Source organism: Miscanthus floridulus, chromosome 2 (genome assembly GCF_019320115.1).
Source record: "Miscanthus floridulus cultivar M001 chromosome 2, ASM1932011v1, whole genome shotgun sequence".
NCBI classification, from domain to species: domain Eukaryota; kingdom Viridiplantae; phylum Streptophyta; class Magnoliopsida; order Poales; family Poaceae; genus Miscanthus; species Miscanthus floridulus.
This window is the reverse complement of record NC_089581.1, coordinates 48,744,827-48,763,666: the sequence shown is the minus strand read 5'-3', so window position 1 is coordinate 48,763,666 and position 18,840 is coordinate 48,744,827. Positions and strand designations below refer to the sequence as shown.

At 44.7% G+C, this 18,840-nt stretch overlaps 1 non-coding gene across 1 annotated transcript; it reads right to left on the bottom strand.

The window, feature by feature from the left end:
• Nucleotides 1-13,814: 13,814 nt before the first annotated feature.
• On the bottom strand, nucleotides 13,815-13,923 carry LOC136540943 (small nucleolar RNA R71). The gene has a single exon (XR_010780060.1). It is a non-coding gene; the product is annotated as a small nucleolar RNA R71 (small nucleolar RNA).
• Nucleotides 13,924-18,840: the final 4,917 nt, after the last annotated feature.

Here is an 18,840-nt window from a genome sequence, read left to right as displayed (position 1 = left end):
AAAAGGGGCTAGAACGACCATTGCTAACTAGGCTTGCGTTCTACGGTCAACACGGCACTAATACCAATCTGTCACACCCTATTTTAAGGATAAAGTGGGATGCAAAATCTTATATGCGCCCAGAGATTAGTCACACACATAAGCCAACAAATTATAAATACTATCATCACAAGTGTTCATTACATCACGAGTAATAGGATAGAGTCTTCACATAAATGTAGCAGAAGTATAAAGAAAAATCTCTCGTGGAAGCTCCATATCACAGGGACGTCAACTGGTTGACTATAAGTCTAGTAATCCTTAGGAAAGTTATCATTACCATAGCCATCTGTTACTCATCCGGGATTTTTATCCAAATAATGAAAATAAAACAAGCATAAGTACGTGTTGTACTCAACAAGTGTAACATGGGGTTCATGAGGCTCAAAAGGCTTGACATAGGTTTAACATCATTCAGCTTTTAATTAACAATTTTATCATAAGAGTAGCAACAAGGTGTTTCAATCCCAAAGTAAAACACATGATCAATGTAAACATGAATAATGAATAGCATAAGAAGATAATTCTTAGTGATCATCTATTCTATAAATGTTCCAAGGCCGCTCGTGACCGTGAGCATGGCTGATATACTAGTTTTACACACTACAGAGGTTGTACACTTTCACTGTTAGTCATGATACCCATATGCCTAGGTTAATTACTCCCGAAACACTTCCAAGGTGAGCAGGCAGGAGTCACTATGAAGCCTTTCAAAGGTTCGTCTAACAAGTTAGGGCCATTAGATTCACTTGACAAACAGATGTAGAGCCCTCCTTCCTGATGGCACATTGACCCACCACCTATACACATGGGGACAGAGGCCGCACTATACCCAATTCATCAAGCCATTCTAGGACATCCTTATCAAGGTGACACATGCAAATATGAATTAAATTTATTAAAGTTGATAGGAAACAAGGATAATCCTATGCCATACTTATCTTGATCAAAGTGTTGCTACTGATCCTGCTCATCAAAGTAGTACCCTTGATCACCCACGAATTGCTCACTGTCTATACTCGAGCAACACAACAACATACAAACATCCAAGAGCAATCATGCATAGCAAACAAAAGGCTATAGATCAGAATAGTACACCAACAGCATAAAATCAAGATGAGAAGTTTGTAAAATGAATCTACGTCTTGCTATGAACACACATACGTGAAGATCACAAAAATCAGAGCTAAAACGGAGAAGTTACGAATTAAACAAGATTTCCTTTAATAAAATTATAGATTAAATCTAACCTCGAATTTTAAAAGTTGAAAACATATCTAACAGTAGTACGAACATGTAGATTATTGAATTACGAACCTAATGCAAGTTGAACGGGTCAAATCAGAGCTAAACGTGAAAGTTATGTCCTATAGAAACTAGTGGCAAAACTGTAAATTGATGAAAACGTATTTTGGATCTAAACCAAAAGAAATTACGCTTTTAAAAGAAGAAGGCGAATTCTATGATTGTGCTTTGGACAGCGGGTTCTATAATTAAAAACCCGAGGGGCTCTTTAGAAAAATAAGCCATGCGAAGGGGTATCTTTGAATCCGAAAAGTTGATCACGTAATGGACGGCTGCGATTAAGTGGGAGGGAGGGAGAGAGAGCGCCCGCCGAAGAAAAAGTTGGTGCGGTGGCGGCCATGAACGGTGGCGAGGAAGCTCACCGGTGAACTGGTCTAGGCCCTATGGACCACCACAGAGCAAAGCGAGGGCACAAGGATAGAGAGGGGATGCCGACGAACTCACCTAGATGGAATACCAAGGCGAGGGACAACGACGACGTGCGGCGGCTGCATAGAATCAACAGCGGCAATGGAGCTTAGGGTTTCGGCTTTGCTATGGCTCGAAGCAAGGGCAGCGTTGGCTCTAGGCATAGATAGGAGTGTAGCGCAGCTTGGGATGGCTATTTATGAGCGGGATGGCATGGCGCGCACGCCAGCGAGCGTAGTGGAGGCAGACTCGACGGTGGTGTCCTACTCAGACGGAGTCTGACACGGAGATGAGATGGAGAAGAAGATAACCATAACACACGGGCCTGGGCTATCAGCGAGACAGGCAAGGGAGGAGAGCGTGGGTAGCTGCGCGGGCCTTTGGCTTGGCTAGGCCACGGAGAAAAGAAGAGAGGAGCGGCCCGAAGTGGCACTCTGGCCCAAGTGGGGAGAAGGGGCCTGCGGTGGTGGGCTAAAAACCGAAGAGGGTGAGGGGGAAAGAAAGAAATCCTTTTCTTTTTCTAAAACATATTTTCAAGACCAATTCCAATTCAAATTTAAATTCTCTTTGAAACTTTGATTAAAACCACTCATCACAAAATAATATGCAGCGGCATGTATGCACCAGCATGTAGGTAAACCCTATAGTTGATTTTAATTTAACAAAAAAATTATTCCACTAGGTTTAAATGCTCACACCACTGCATAAATCAATCATTTTCTCCTATTTTAAAATCATGCAAATTTTAGGGTGTTACAATTCTAGCCCCCTTAAAATGAATCTTGTCCTTGAAATTCGGACGATGCTTACTCAAAAAGTTATGGGTATGTTTTCCTCAAATCCTCTTCTCTTTCCCAAGTAGCCTCAAATTCTATATACCGATTCCACTGAACCTTACACATCTTTATAGCTTGGCTCCTCGTAACCCTTTCTGATGTCTCCAAAATCTTCACCAGAAATTCCTCATAGGTAAGATCTTCCTTAACTATAAGCTCCTCTAATGGTATCTGCTCCTCTGGTACATGCAAACACTTCTTTAATTGAGACACGTGGAACACATCGTGTACACTTGACAAACTCTTAGGTAATTCCAACTGATAAGCTACTTCTCCACGTCTCTCTAAAATCTTGAAATGCCCAATATACCTTGGTGCTAACTTTCCTTTCATGTTAAATGTTCTCACACTTCTCACTGGGGATATTTTTAGGTAAATGTAATCCCCTATTTTGAAAATAAATTCTCTTCTCCTAGTGTCGGCATAACTCTTCTGTCGAGACTGTGCCACTCTCAAGTTATCCCTAATCATCCTGACTTGTTCCTCTACATCTCTTAGAGTATCTATTCCAAACACTTGAGTTTCTCCCGTTTGATACCAAAACAACGGGGTTCTACACTTTCGTCCATACAAAGCCTCGAAAGGTGCCATCTTGAGACTCTTTTGATAACTGTTGTTATATGAAAACTCTGCATAAGGCAAGCTCTTGTACCAACTTGTACCATACTGCAATGCACAAGCTCTCAACATGTTCTCTAATATCTGATTAATCCTCTTAGTTTGCCCATTGGTCTGAGGGTGATATGCTGTACTGAAATTCAACTTTGTTCCCAATGAGATATGTATTGTTTGCCAAAAGTGTGACATGAATTGAGTACCTCTGACAGACACAATCTTCTTTGGAACACCATGCAGACATACTATTCTTTCCATATATAATGCAACCAATTGGTGTCCAATATAGGTAGTCTTAACTGGTAAGAAGTGAGCAACTTTAGTTAAATGATCCACTATCACCCGAATTGTATCATAACCTCTCTGAGTGCGTGGTAACCCCACAATAAAATCCATACCAACTTCCTCCCACTTCCACTAATGTATCTTCATTGGTTGTAGCAATCCTGTAGGTCATTGATGTTCTGCTTTGACTCTTTGATAGGTATCACATATAGAAACATACTCAGCAACATCTCTCTTTAGTCTGTACCACCAATACTTCTCTTTTAGATCCAAGTATATCTTGGTACTCCCAGGGTGAATAGAGTAAGCGAACCATGTGCCTCATGAAGAATTGCATCTCATATGGCCTTAATCTCAGGTACACATAGTCTTTTCCCAAACCACAGAGTTCCATTATCATCCATACGGAAACCTAGTGCCTTGCTAATCACTATGTTCTCCACTATCGGAAGTGTCGTAGCTGCTGGTGTGTAGGTTTCTTTTAGTCCGACCAGGTTTACTCAGTTTTCGCAAACCATGCCTCTACGTTTTTAACATGAGAATGAGTTGGGCATGGCGACTGTTTCAGAAAGGATATATATATACCCTTATCGGCCCCGAGTGAGGCCCGACCCCTTGCCATTGCTGGGGTTAGGTTTCACTAAAGATCGAGGAGACGATAGCAAAACTAGTAAGAGGAAGCATTTTTTGTTTCAGAAACGTTATTCTTAGTTTTTGTACGTACCCCTCCCTAGGATCTGAGCCATTGTCCTATGATTGCGCATTTGGTCTCCTTACGAGTCCAACTTCCCTTGAGCCCCCATACATTGCAGGGGTCTAGTAGAGGGGTCAGCTCGTCTTTATGATCGTCATCCTTCAAGCATTTTTTCAATAAAACAGAGGGACTGAGCCATGCCATGTTTTTCCTCGATGGATGAAACATGGTGCTCGATGAGCTATTAATGGGCTAGTCCAAGTGGGGCCCTAGCTTCCCGTTCATGGGGTCCAGCATGGGTCAGCTGGTGACCGACTCCAAATTCTTAATGGCCAATCCATTAGTTCTCAGGTCTATTCGACCGGTCCCAAGGGCTCGTTGCCTTTCTTCGAGGAAAAACTATGGATTGAGAACCAACAAAGACTCGAACGTGGGCCAAGATGCCTGTGGCACTTGTGCAACCAGGTATTGGCCGCTAGTGGGCCCATCCCTTTCCACCCCTCACTCTAAGGGTGCTCCGAAGTGGCTGTGAACCCATCGGAGGGCCAGCCTTCAAACTCCTAGGCCTGAATGGGCCGTATGAGCATTTTTAGCTCTGTATCCCACCTTACCTATGATAGTTATCATGTCTATCTACACCAACGCTGAGCTAGACGACATCGAGAAGGTGGTGGCCCCTCTAGCACAAGACTTACCTACGGAGATAGAGGATGAGATCATCACCCAAGAAATTAGTTAGGTAGATAAGCCAAGCGGCGAATTTGTCTAGGGGCCTCACTTGGGGTAAGTCTTGTGCTAGGGTGAGGCCCGACCCCATGCCATTGCTAGGGTTGGGTTTCACTAAAGATCGAGGAGTCCATAGCGAAACCGATGAGAAAGACGTACATAAATTAAGCGTAAAAGCGACATAGTTGTTCATTATTCTAGGCATTGACGAAGACTTTGCCATCGATGGTCTTGAGCTTATAGGTGCCTGGTTAGAGCACCACCACAATGATGTATGGTCCCTCCCATAGTGGAGAGAGCTTGTGGTGGTTCTTGTTGCTCTGGATGAGGCAGAGCACCAGGTCCCCGATGTTGAAGGCCTAACCCTGCATTTGACGGCTGTGGTACTGACGCAATGCTTGCTGGTACTTGGCTGAGCGGAGGAGGGTGACATCGCGTGCTTCATTGAGCTAGTCCATGGCATTCTCGAGGGATGCCTCAACTCCCTGTTTGTCGTACGCCTTGACCCTCGGCACTCCATAATCGAGGTCGATTAGGAGGATAGCCTAGGAACCATAGTCCACAAAGAATGGTGTGTAGCCGGTGGCCTAGTTAGGAGTCATCCTCAGGCTCTAGAGCACCACGGGAAGCTCCACGACCCATTGTCTGCCAAACTTGTTCAATCAGTTGAAGATCCTAGGCTTGAGGCCTCGTAGGACCATGTCGTTCATGCGCTCAACCTACCCGTTCATGTGGGGGTGTGCCACGGTGGTCTAATCAACGCGGATGTGGTACTCATCACAGAATTAGAGGAACTTCTTCCCAGTGAACTGCATGTCGTTGTCCGTGATAATGGAGTTCGGGACTCCAAAGCGATGGACGATGTCAAGGAAGAATAGCACGGCTTGCTCAGACTTGATCATGGAGATCGGTCGAGCCTCTATCCACTTTGTAAACTTGTCTACGGCAACAAGCAAGTGCGTATATCGCCTAGGTGCCCTCTTGAGAGGTCCGACCAGATCGAGCCCCTAGACCATGAATGGCCACATGATGGGGATCATTTGGAGTGCTTGGGCTGATAGGTGGGTTGCCAAGCATAGTATTGACACCCTTCATAGGTGCGCATAATCTGTTTAGTGTCAGCTACTGTGGTTGGCCAGCAGAAGCCTTGTCGGAATGCATTTCTGACTAGGGTCCTAGGTGTGGCATGGTGCCCATAGACCCCACCATGGATATCACTCAGCAATAGCTTCCCTTGTTTGATGGGGATGCAGCGCTATAGGATCCTAGTGTGGCTTCGCTTGTAGAGCTCGCCCTTAATAACGACAAAGGACTTGGCATGACATGCAAGCCATCGAGCCTCCATTTTGTCTATCAGCAATGCCTCATAGAGGAGGTAGTTGAGGTAAGGCATCCTCCAGTTAGCTAGAGGGTTAGGCTTTGTCGCTGGATCATCGTCAGGATCCATGACATTGGGGGTTGGATGGAGCCACCGGCTGGTTAGCCCTCGAGCCTACGGTAGGTGGCCTATCACCAGTCTGATCTAGCCCCTCGTAGCAGACTGAGGGCTTGTACTGATTGCTAGCGAAGATGCCCATCGGCACCGCCTCTCGGCCAAACACCATTTTCGCCAGCGTGTCGGCTGCCTCATTGAGACGCCTCAGGATGTGATTGAGCTCGAGACCATCAAACTTGTCCTCCAGCTAGCAGACTTCTTGGCAATACGCAACCATCTTGGTGTTGTAGCAACTTGATTTCTTCATGACTTGTCGATGACCAGCTGGGAGTCGCCTCGGACATCAAGCCATCAGATACCCAACTCGATGGCGATGCATAGGCCATTGATGAGTGCCTCATACTCAGCCACATTGTTGGAGGAGGGGAAATGGATGTGAACCATATACCTCATGCATATCCCGAGGGGCAAAACAAAGACCAACCCCACGTTGGTGCCTTTCTTCATCAGCGATCCATCGAAGTACATCGTCTAGTACTCTTGGTCGATGACTGCTGGCGGCATTTAGATCTTGGTCCACTCTGCAATGAAATTAGATAGCACTTGTGACTTGATGGCCATCGGAGGGGCATATGAAATGCCTTGACTCATTAGCTCGAGTGCCCACTTTGTGATTCTTCCTATGTCATCCTAGTTTTGGATGACCTCATCGAGGGAAGGACGTCACGAGCATCATCGGATGCGACTCGAAGCAGTGACGCAACTTCCTTTTGGTGATAAGGATGGCGTATAGGAGTTTTTGGATTTGGGCATAGCAACTCTTGGAATCAGACAAGACATCGCTAATGAAATACACGGGACACTGCACCTTGAGGGCGTGTCCCTCTTCTTCTCGCTCTACCACCAGGGCGGTGGTAACCACCTATGTGGTGGCAACAACGTAGAGCAAAAGTGGTTCCCCATCGGTTGGGGAAACTAGGATCGAGTCCTTCGTCAGGAGCTGCTTGACCTTGTCAAGTGCCTCCTGGGCCTTGGGCATCCATTCGAAGTGGTCGGCCTTCTTCAAAAGTCCATAGAGGGGGAGACCTCGTTCACCAAAGTGTGAGATAAAGCGGCTGAGTGCGGTGAGGCACCCTATAACTCGTTGTACCCCCTTTATGTTCTGGATTGGGCCCATGCTCGTGATGGCCGAGATCTTCTCCGGGTTGGCTTCGATGCCATGCTCGGAGATGATAAAACCCAGCAGCATACCCCTCGGGACCCCAAAAAAGTATTTCTCAGGGTTGAGTTTGATGTCGTTTGCTTGGAGTTTGGTGAAGGTCTGCCCAAGGTCGGCTATGACCTGGTCATCCCATTTGGACTTGACCACGATGTCGTCTATGTCGGCCTCAACGGTTTGCCCAATGAGGTCACCAAAACACTTGAGCATACAATGCTAATACGTAGCCCCCGCGTTTCTCAGACCGAATGGCATTGTGATGTAGCAGAACAATCCAAATGGGGCAATGAAAGATGTCATGAGCTAGTCGGACTCTTTCAGCATGATTTGATGGTACCTAGAGTATGCATCAAGGAAACAGAGGGTTTTGTACCCTAAGGTCAAGTTGACTACTTGGTCTATGCGTGGCAAAGGGAATGGATCCTTTGGACATGCTTTGTTGAGACCTATGTAGTCAACACACATTCTCCATTTCCCACTACTTTTTCGTACAAGAATGGGATTGGCTAACCACTCGGGGTGGTATACTTCCTTGATGAACCTAGCCGCCAAAAGCTTTGCAATCTCCTCATCGATGGCCCTGCATTTCTCCTCATCGAAGTGACATAGGCACGGCTTCACCAGCTTCGAGCTTAGCCTGATCTTCAAGGCATGCTCAATGACTTCTCTCGGAATGCCTAGCATGTCTGAGGGTCTCCATGCAAAGATGTCTCTACTGGTGCAGAGGAAGTCGGCGAGCATGCTTTCCTATTTCAAGGAAAGCATGGTGCCAATGGCACCACTTTGCCATCAGAGCTGCTAGGGTCTATGAGGACCTCCTTGGCACCCTCTACAGGCTCAAAAGACCTAGCCAATCACTTGGGGTCGGGCCCTTCTTCGACGACCTCCTCCCTAATGGTCGCAAGCTCTTTGGAGGCAACAATTATCACAGCGTGTTCGTAGCACTTGACCTCGCACTCGTAGGTGCACTGGAAGGAGGTGCCAATGGTGATGGCCCTGCATGGACCCAACATCTTCAACTTCAAAGAGGTGTAGTTGAGGATAGCCATGAACTTCGCGTAGCATGGACATCCTAGGATGGTGTGGTAGGTCCTGTGGAACCCAACCACCTCGAAGGTAAGGGTCTCTATCCTATAATTGGTCAGATTCCTAAAGGTGATGGGCAGATTGATCTACCCAAGTGGCACGACTAGCTTTCTAGGTACGTTGTCATGGAAAGGTGCCCTAGTCAGTCAGATGCGTGATCGGTCGATGCCCATGGTGTCGAGCATTTTAGCGTACATGATGTTGAGGCCGCTGCCTCCATCCATCAGCACCTTGGTGAGCCGCTTCGTGCCGATGATCGGGTTGACCACGAGCGGGTATCTTCTCGGCTGTGGACACTTTCTAGGTGGTTGGTCCGATCAAAGGTTATGGTGGACTTCGACCATTGGAGGAAAAAAGGCACAGCCAGCTCATCCGTATAGACCTCGTGGCACATAAGCTATTGGTAGCCCTTGGAGTCATAGGCCACTGGCCCTCTGAAGATCATGAGGCAACCATCCAGTGTCGAAAATCTACCATCCTTCCCCTTAGCGTCGTCAATAGTTGGCTTGGGCTCCTTAATATGCTCCCCCTTGTTGGAGCCTCCAGACAAGATCTGCTTTATGAGGATGTAGTCCTTGTATAGGTGCTTGATAGGGAAAACATGGTTCAGGTATGGCCCTTTGAGCAGCTTCTCAAAGTGGTCTAGGGTACCCTCGGCGGGCTTCTGACCCCCTTGTGGTCGGCAGAGGCCACGAGTGAGCCCTCGCACCTCTGCTTGTTCTTCTTCTTATTGGGGTAGTTGGAGGCGCCTTCACCGGCGTCCTCATCTAGCTTTCCCTTGCCCTTGGGGTGGTAGAAAATTGCCCTGATCAGCTCCTCGCCCAAGGTATGGCTGGTGGTGATGTCGACTAGCTCCTTGGTGGTTCGTAGGCCCCTATGTCCTAGCTTGTGAACTAGGGACTCACAGGTGATCCCAGACAGGAAAGCTCCTATGATGTCGGTGTCGGCGATGTCGAGCAGCTCATTGCACTACCGGGAGAAGCGTCGGATGTACCCACGAAGAGTTTCCCTAGACTTCTATCGATGGTTTTTTAGATCCCATGGGTTCCTAGGACATGCGTATGTGACCTAAAAGTTTCCCACGAAGATTTCTTTTAGGTCTGCCCAACTTTGGATTCAGTTGGGCGGAACCACGTTCGCACTGAATCAGCCAGGAATAATGGAAGGTTGTGGATAAGGAAATTGTCACTATCTGCTCCACCGGCTTGACAAGCAAGCCGATAATCCTTGAGCCATAGTCCAGGTTTGTTTCCCTAGAGTATTTCAAGATGTTGGTTGGCGGTCGGTACCGCAGTGGGAAGACGACGCTAAGGATGTGTCGGCCAAAGGCCTGAGGTCCCAGCAAGTCAAGGCTTGGGCTTTGGTCCTCGCCACTGTCGTAGCATCCACCACGGCGATGGTGGTAGCCATGGCTAGACTCCTCTGTCTCATTACCATGGGCACGCCTATGGGCATCCTAGGTGTCGCTCATGTCATGGTGGAGGCTGAGACGCTCATGCATCGAGGCCACGGCATGTGGCCTACCGCATTGCTGTGCCGGGTGGACTGACATGTCCCTATCGATTTGCTCTAAGGGCACACGCTGGCTAGCGCTGAGCTCGCATCATCGGGACAGCGAGCTCTCAGCCTGCTGTGCCACTACATGCTCGAGTAGCATGCAAATCTCAAGATGGGCGACGATCCTTGGGCACCGTGGGCCCTGGAAGCACCTAGAGCAAGGCCTCTATGGTAGCGATGTTCTGGCTTGCCCGGGTGAAGTGTGGGAGGGCTTCATCATCCTCGATGATCCTCTGATTCACATCATGGGCCACGGCGCATGCACACCCATCGTCTCCATGGCGCTCGATCTCTCGCTCGAGCTCCTCGTGTTCCTACTTGAGCTAGAGTCATGCTTCTTTGAGCTCTTAGTGCCATGCCCTCAACTGCTCTACCTATAGGTGACATGAGGCCCCTGCGTCCCCCTTGACCTCATCATCAAGGTCATCTGTTGGGGTAGCCCTTCCCTTGTGGATGCTTTCAATGTATCCCTCAAGGGTACCTGCCATGAAACATTCTTGTGAGAGGTGATGGCTCCCCCTGCTAGTGTTAGAGTTAGAGGGTGACTCTGATTCTCCCACAAGAAGGTCATGGAAAGATTCCACGATGTATTCAGTTGTCCCCATGAACTCGTCGTTCATAGGGGATGGGGGCGTGTGCTACGCCACAAGGTGGCCAACGGTCTCTATGGCGTGGCATAGACCGAATGGGAGCGCTGTCGGGGTGCTCTAGATGAGGTATTCCAGGGAGAGTAGCTCTCCTCCGGCAAGTTGCGTCATGACATTGGTGAACAAGAAGGTGACACGACGTAGGTCCTCCCAAGATGGTTAGGGTCCTAGGAAGGCACTAAGCTAGCACTCTATCCTCCCATAATCAAAGCCAAGGAGTTGGTCGCTCCTAAGGGTGTGGGCCTCTGGTGCATGCAGCTATAGCTCCTCAAGCACCTCGGTGATCGTGTCTAGGCCAGTGGAGTGGAGAGGCTGGATGACGGTGGGAACCTATGCCAACACTCCCTCCATCATAACAATGAAGTCAAGGTTCTCGAAGTGCACGTGCATGCCCAGGACCTAGCTAACCCCGTGACTAGCCATCTAAGGCTTGATGTGGACGTCGAGATGTGCACTATCGATATTTTTGGACCACCAACATGTAAATTTATATTTGTGCATCTGGCTCGGATGGTGTGCTTAGAGGACACAAGGGTTTATACTAGTTCGGGCAAAATGTCCCTACGTCCAGTTTGCTACTGCTCGTGTTACCAGCACTTGGTTTGAAGTAGGGGTTACAAATAGGCGAGAGAGGGAAAGGATCCCAAGTCTTTGGTGGAAGGAGTGAATGGGTGCTAAGAGCTCAATTGTCACTCAGTCGTGTGCTCATGTCATGCTCTTATGTTTCTTTCCATCTCCCCGGTAGGGGCGCCCTGCTTCCCCTTTTATAGGTGAAGGGAAAGCACGGGTTATAGAGGAGGAAAAGTAGAAGAACAAGGGAGAGAAGGCTTCTAGGGTCGCCGGATCCTTCTTCTCCTTCATGCAGGTCCCGCTGATCCTATAGATGTCAATAGGGATGGCTCCATGTCATGGCCCTATTCGTCACTGGAACCATGCACAGGCGTCATCTACCGGTCATGGCATTCCACTCCGTCCTAGCGAATGTCGTGGTGAACTAATGCGCCTGTCAGCATCTGTAGAAGGATTAGGCAGAACAGCACCGGCACGTCCGGCACTATTCTTGATATGAATCCCTAGGTATGGCCTATCATGGCCATGGGTTACATCGAGGCATGCCAACCTATTCCCTAATGTTAGAGTTTTGACCCAGGCCCATACGCTTGGACCTAGAGTGGTTGATGGCGGTATGGGTCCCCATCGGATGAGACGGAACCCATGTTCTCGAGGTTGGGTGAGACAGAGCCCGTGACCTTGGGTGAGACGGAGCTCATACCCAAGGGGTCGAGCGAGATGGAACCCGCATCCTTGAGGTCGGGTGAGATGGAGCCCGCTCCTAAGGGGTCGGGTGAGACAGAAGCCCGTGGCCTTGAGGTTGGGCAAGATGGAAACCACGTCCTTGGGGTCGGGCGAGACGGAGCCCGTACCTAAGGGATCGGGCGAGACAGAGCCCGTGACCTTGAGGTCAAGCGACACCTTTTAATACGTCTCAAGCCATCTGGGGAAGTCAGCGTGGGTGTTAACTTTCTTGCTTTGGGTATCCCTAATATCGATACATGACACCATCCATATATTGATTTCTTGTACTATTTCTTACCTTATTCATTTCTAAACGCACTTGAAAAAAACTAATTTGCAAATAGAGCAAAATTTTTACCTATGCTCAGATCTTGGGATGACTTTTAGAAGTTATGGTATGATTCATAAATAAATTTTTCCTATGCTCATATCTAAATTTCCTTCAACTAGAAAAATTGCAATGTAATGTATGTTGATATATGTTGAACTAGGAGCTTGATGTCGTCCAATACATATGCATGAACCTAGAGTTGACATGAATCTTTATATCTTTTACTCAAATCTTTATTTCTTTGACTAATGTTTGTAGTTTGTGGTTGTAGGGTGCTACCTTAGAGGTTAATAGTTTGGCCTAGAGGGTATCTCGATGAAGCAAAAAGCTTTAGTTTGATGAATGTTCAAGAAGAAATGTATGTTGTTGGTGTCATTTTGGACTTGTGACTTAGATGTAACATGATGTATGATGCATATTACTACCAAGTTTGATATTGTAATTTTTTGCTACATGGGATTTGCTCAAGATTGTGTAATTTGAATATAGATGAGATATGCAAATTAAAATTTGGGCTAAAAATGAAATGCAAATTGGAATGATCCTGTTATGTGGTATGGTGTAAGTTGTGACTTAAAATCAAATGTCATAAAGCTTTGTGACTTCAAAACCAATGTCATAAATGTATGATGTGAACATATAAACATCACAAAACATAGTTTAAGGTGCATGGTTTTGGACACATGTTTTCGTCATGTTGGTGTCACAAATATTGATATTTGACAAAAATTCCATATATTATGACTTAAATGAATTGTCATAAATTGGCACATTTCTTGTAGTGTACCCTTGTTTTGTCTACTTATGTATCTTATGCAGGGTAATGTATGACCAGTTTTGACCTTCCAACAAACTACGCTGAAGATTCAGAAGCATTAATCAGGAGGACTAGAGCTAAACTCAAGAAAGTTCCAGCTTTAAAGTCGGAAAACAACCATATAAGGCGAAGCTTAACACCTGAATTTGAAGCTATGGCTAATAGGACTCTCCATGAATTTTCTGCTCCAACTATGGCTAACATCCATACTGGACCGACAGTCAATGTCGGAGATAATGGATTCGAGCTCAAGCCATCCTTCATCAACATGGTGCAAGCAAGTCAGTTTAGTGGAAAGGCACATGAAGATGCAAGTGCACATGTCCAACACTTTCTGGAGATCTGCAACACTTTTACCATCAAAGGATTAACCCAAGATGCCATATTACTTCGCCTCTTCCCATTCTCACTCTTGGGAAAGGTGAAGCAATGGTTCTATGTCAACAAAGATAGAAATACTACATGGGATAACTGCTCCACTGTCTTCCTAGCCAAGTTCTTTCCCATAGGAAACACCAATGCTCTACATGGGAGAATTTCAAGTTTTTAGTAGCAACATGATGAAGATGTCCCTAAGGCATGGGAACGCTTTCAAGATTACATTATGGAATGTCCTCATCATGGGATGGAGAATCGGCTACTCATGTAGACTTTCTACCATGGGTTGACCAATAGTACCCGTGAGACTATGGATGCTGCTACTGGAGGTGCATTCAAGTCACTCACAATACCAGCTGCAACAGCTCTTGTGGAGAAGATGGCCACCAACCAAGGTTGGAATAAAGAACGTCTTCAGACCCACAAGAGGGGTGGAGGTATGCATCAACTCAAGGAGGTAGACATGTTGTTTGCTAAGATGGACCTACTGATGAAGAAGCTTGAAGACTGAGCCAATGAGAAGCAAGAAGTCATGCACATTCAAGATTCTCGCATGACATGTGAAGAGTGTGGAAATACTAGGCATTTAGGGAACAACTGTCCTAAAACCCAAGAGGATGTGAACTTTGTCAACAACAGTAACTACTTTCGTCCTCAGCAGAATCAAGGATGGAATCAGCAACAGAGACTAAACTACCAAGCTAATTACCAAGTTAACTATCAAGGTAATAATTTTAATAATTTCAATCAGCCACCCTTGAGAGAATTAAGTGCTAGCCAATCCAAACTTATGGAGGGATTATCTAGAAAGGTAGCTACCAATGATAAAATTCTAGATAACATAAATAATAGAATGGATAGCTTTGCTTCTACCATTAAGAACCAGCATAGCTTTAATAAAATGATAGAATCACAAATAGCTCAGCTAGCTACTGTTGTTCCTCCGTCCGACAAAGGTAAGATTCCGAGGCAACTGGAAGGTCTAGAAACTACAAATCTTGTCAATATTCACAATGTAGCATACTACTATATATAACTATCGACGGGAAGGTGGATAGACTATACCTTGCCAGAAAAGAAGAGTGATCCAGGAAGACCAGTCATCCCCATTGCCATTGGACCTCACATTTTTCAAAAAGTTGTCTATGACTTCGGAGCAAGTGTGAACATCATGCCTAAGGTAATTTATGATCAAATTAATGGAGATACTTTGTTGTACATAAATATGTGTTAGCAGCTTGTAGATTAGTCACTCTGTTACCCCAAGGGAGTTCTTGAAGATGCCATTGTTCGAGTGAGACAATCATATGTTCCTATGGACTTTGTGGTTTTGAAAACATATGGAGATGTAGGGCACCCATTATTTTAGGTTGACCTTTCCTAAGCACCGCAAAAGCCATCATCTACGCGGACAGTGCCAAGATCTGTTTCATAATCAAGGATAGGAAGGAGAAGTTTTCTTTTAAGAACCGCCTCTTGTGATCCCCTGGACATTCACAAACGACGTACCAACCCAAAGAGACAATAGTGACTAAGAAGAAGACCAACAGGAGAAGGAGGAAGAACAAGGCCAGGCAGCCTCAAGAAGAATCAGTTAATATGATCCACACACTCAAATTAGAGTACGACCACCTCCTCGCTTCACCATTCCTTGCTAAGAAGGATGATCTAGGCGTACCAATGATCGAGTGTACCGTTGGATAAAGAATATTCCACAAGACCTTCTGTGATATTGGATCGGGTATCAATATAATATCCAAGGTAACGTATGAACACTTATTCGGTGATGAACCTTTGTTCCCTACATATATGCAATTACAGATGGCGGACCAATCAATCCGATTTCTAGAAGGAATAGCAAAAGATGTTATGGTAAGAATACACGATTAGTTTGCCCCTACCGATTTCATGGTTCTAGACATGGGTGAAGAAGAAGATGATACGCCCATCATCTTTGGAAGACCGTTCCTCAACACTACCAATGCAATCATCTATGTTGGATCTAGACAAGTTCACTTCCAATTCCCTAGAGAAAAGGTACGTTGTTATTTTAATAGCTATACCACTTATGAGCAGCCGAAGAAGTCCCGCTCTAGGAGGAGACGTCGATCATCCCAAAACCAAAAGAATCAATTCCCAAAGAAAAGTTGGGAGGAAGATGAGGAACCTAAAGAAGTTGTAAAAGATGAACCTACTCCGCCTAAGTCAAGCCCACAGACCAAGCAGTCATGAAAAGAGAAGGTGACATCACCATCAGAGACACCGTCACAAGATGTGCAGCCATCTGGGTCTCCATTGTTGAGACTGGATGATGCACCCGAAGAGTAAAGGATTTTTCTCCAACCAAGTCTTGTTCGAAGGACTTAAAAATCCGAACCTTGGCTATGAGGTAACATCGGTAGTTATCCATATTTACTTTCTAGCATTGCATAAATTCTTTTCACTTTAGCATATTTACTTGTTTGCATTAGCATTGCATTTAAAAAAAAGATAAAAAGTATCATGACTGCATTACATCATTGCATTATAAAGCCTAAGCCCCATGTGAAAAATTTTCTCGATGTGTAAAAGCCCAAGGGAATATTCACTGTGGTGGGATAAAAATAATATATATCATTCATGCATATTTTCTTTCTGTATTATATAAATAAGAAAATCCAAAAAAATATTAAATAGACATCCTGCAAGAACTTTGCCAATTAGGAAATCTATCTAAACCCCAAGGACAACAAATTTCTGAATGGCTAACCGCTAACCCCATATCCTAATCCATGCTACGAGTTTTGATGTTCTTGTTGGAGTATTTTGCAGGATGATCAAGAGTAAAATCATCCATCCAAAGTACATTTTTCTAAACCATCACTACACTCACTGCACAAGGAACCTACTTCTAGACGGATGAGAAAGACTTCTGCTGGTAGACTCACTCTAAGAAAGACCACGACAACATCCAGCTTAGGGGAGGAGCATCCCCCATGTATCTTGCTAAGTATTTCTTTCCCTTTTGGTTTTACTATTTTTATTTTTGCTTCATATTTGCTAAAGAAATAAAAAGCTGCATAACATAATAAAAACAAAATAAAAATTTGAATTTGTATTAGTCATATATATAATAGTAAGGTGTGATCTTAAAAATGAAAAAACAAAATAAAATGTGTGTCTAGTTTTCTGTTTTTAGAAGCTAAATAAATGAACTTTGAGGATAATCTCTTGCAATGGAAATGATAAATAGTTGCTCTATCGTAATTCCTTTCAAGTACCTAGTTTTGAGCCTTGAATTCCCCTGAGTTTTGGATACGACTGTTTTTATCTAAGAATTTACTTTGAACTTGAAACTCATGGGTAGCATATGCTTGATCTAAGTCTAGATAATTGATGGAATGATATGAGAAGGTCTGAGCTGCTATTTATCTTGTTCTCAGTGGTACTAAAGTTCTGCAGATTTATCTTTTGAAAAACATAAAAATCCTACATGATGAGCTCCTATATGACAAAGCTTGAATTACTACCAGAGCCATAGATGGTATTTAGATTAGGAAAACTTCCACTTATATGTTGCTTGCATTGCATTGAGTTTAGTCAAGTTTTGTTGACCCTTATGAGAGGTTTGTCATGCTCTTAAAATTAAGATCACGTACACACCATCCAAATATGCACTACTCTTACACCGGGAGTAAACACCAAAAATATTCTTGATAGGATATCCACTAAATAAATTCTCTAAAGTTCTTGTTGCTATCTCTCAAAAGTTCTGTTGCAGAAAAGAAGCATGTGACTATGCAAAAGTTATTCATAAAAAAAGAAGATAAAAAACATGGACAAGTGTCCAAGATAATGAAAACAATGGGTACTTAGATGCCTGCCCGAAAAAACAGAAAAGATGAATAAGATAGCCCATGTTTTCTTGCAAAGTTGTTTTTAAGTTTTAAGAGAGATATGTTTTCAAGAAGCATAGTAGAATTAGGTTAGCCACCATATATATCCACCATACATCCACACACATGCACATCTTGATTTGATTGTATGACTCAACTCTCTTTGGATCCGAGGTTTGACTTTACAATATATATATTACAAGTATGCTCTTTCATGCTATTTCCACTCCTATGAGCTCCACATAAGCCTTAGTTGTAGGAAGAGAAAGGCATAACATCATTATTGCCTTGGTGAGGATCCACAAATACCACATATATTGAGAGACTTGAGAGTGTCATACCATGGAAGCTCTGAGTTTTATTTTGAAAACCTATAAAAACTCTGGAATAATGGTTGAGCAAAGAACTTGAGACATAGTGCTTGACTTGATCGTTCTATCTTTCAATTGCTCAAGGCCCAAGTAAAGGCTGAGAAGCCCCATGGTTGAAGGTAATATAGGTAAGTTTAAAAGTCAGATCGATTCATTCTAATCCAGAGGAGAATTCTTGTTTGAATGCATGTGTACTTTTGAGGAGTTGCGTCAATGTTTTCAAAATCTTTAAACTCTTGATCCATTTACTAAGTTTAGCTTTGCTAAGGGACTAGCAAAGGGTAAGCTTGGGGGAGTTTGTTGATGGTAGTTAACAACCATTATAAACCATCAATATAACATGTATAAGGGCATAGATATAATCACCAACAAAGGTTTAGGGGTTCAAACTAACAAATTCCATGAGTTTTGGTGAATCTATATTTTTTGTAGGGTTTATTCAGAAAAACCGTCAAGGTGGACCTACATGTCAGATTTAATCACGCTTATTCGCAGCGAAATGGACACTAGAAGGTTCTAGAAGACTCAAGAGGACTCCACACCAAGGCAGAGGGGAAGAAGTTGCCACCAGCCCCCTAGGCCCACATGTCAGTCCCTCCTTCGAATGTCGGTTCTCCACCGCATCCTAGGTTGTATCTACATTGTCCTTTAAGTTGGTTTGAGCCAAGGGCTCATGTTGGATGCTATGGGCTATATATACCAACTCCTGCCACCCTCACAGGAAGAATCATAACCCTAGTCATCAAGTCATTTGAGAAGATAGAAACTCTAATCATCCTCAGAGCTCCACCAATTCTAGGGCATAGCTAGTTAGGCTAGATCTAGAGGGAGGCAAGCAGGCTTTGCTTGGATTCCTGATCTTGTCAAGAGCGTGGTTGGTATAATCTTTGTACCCCCTCTCTTTTGTACCTCCACTATTT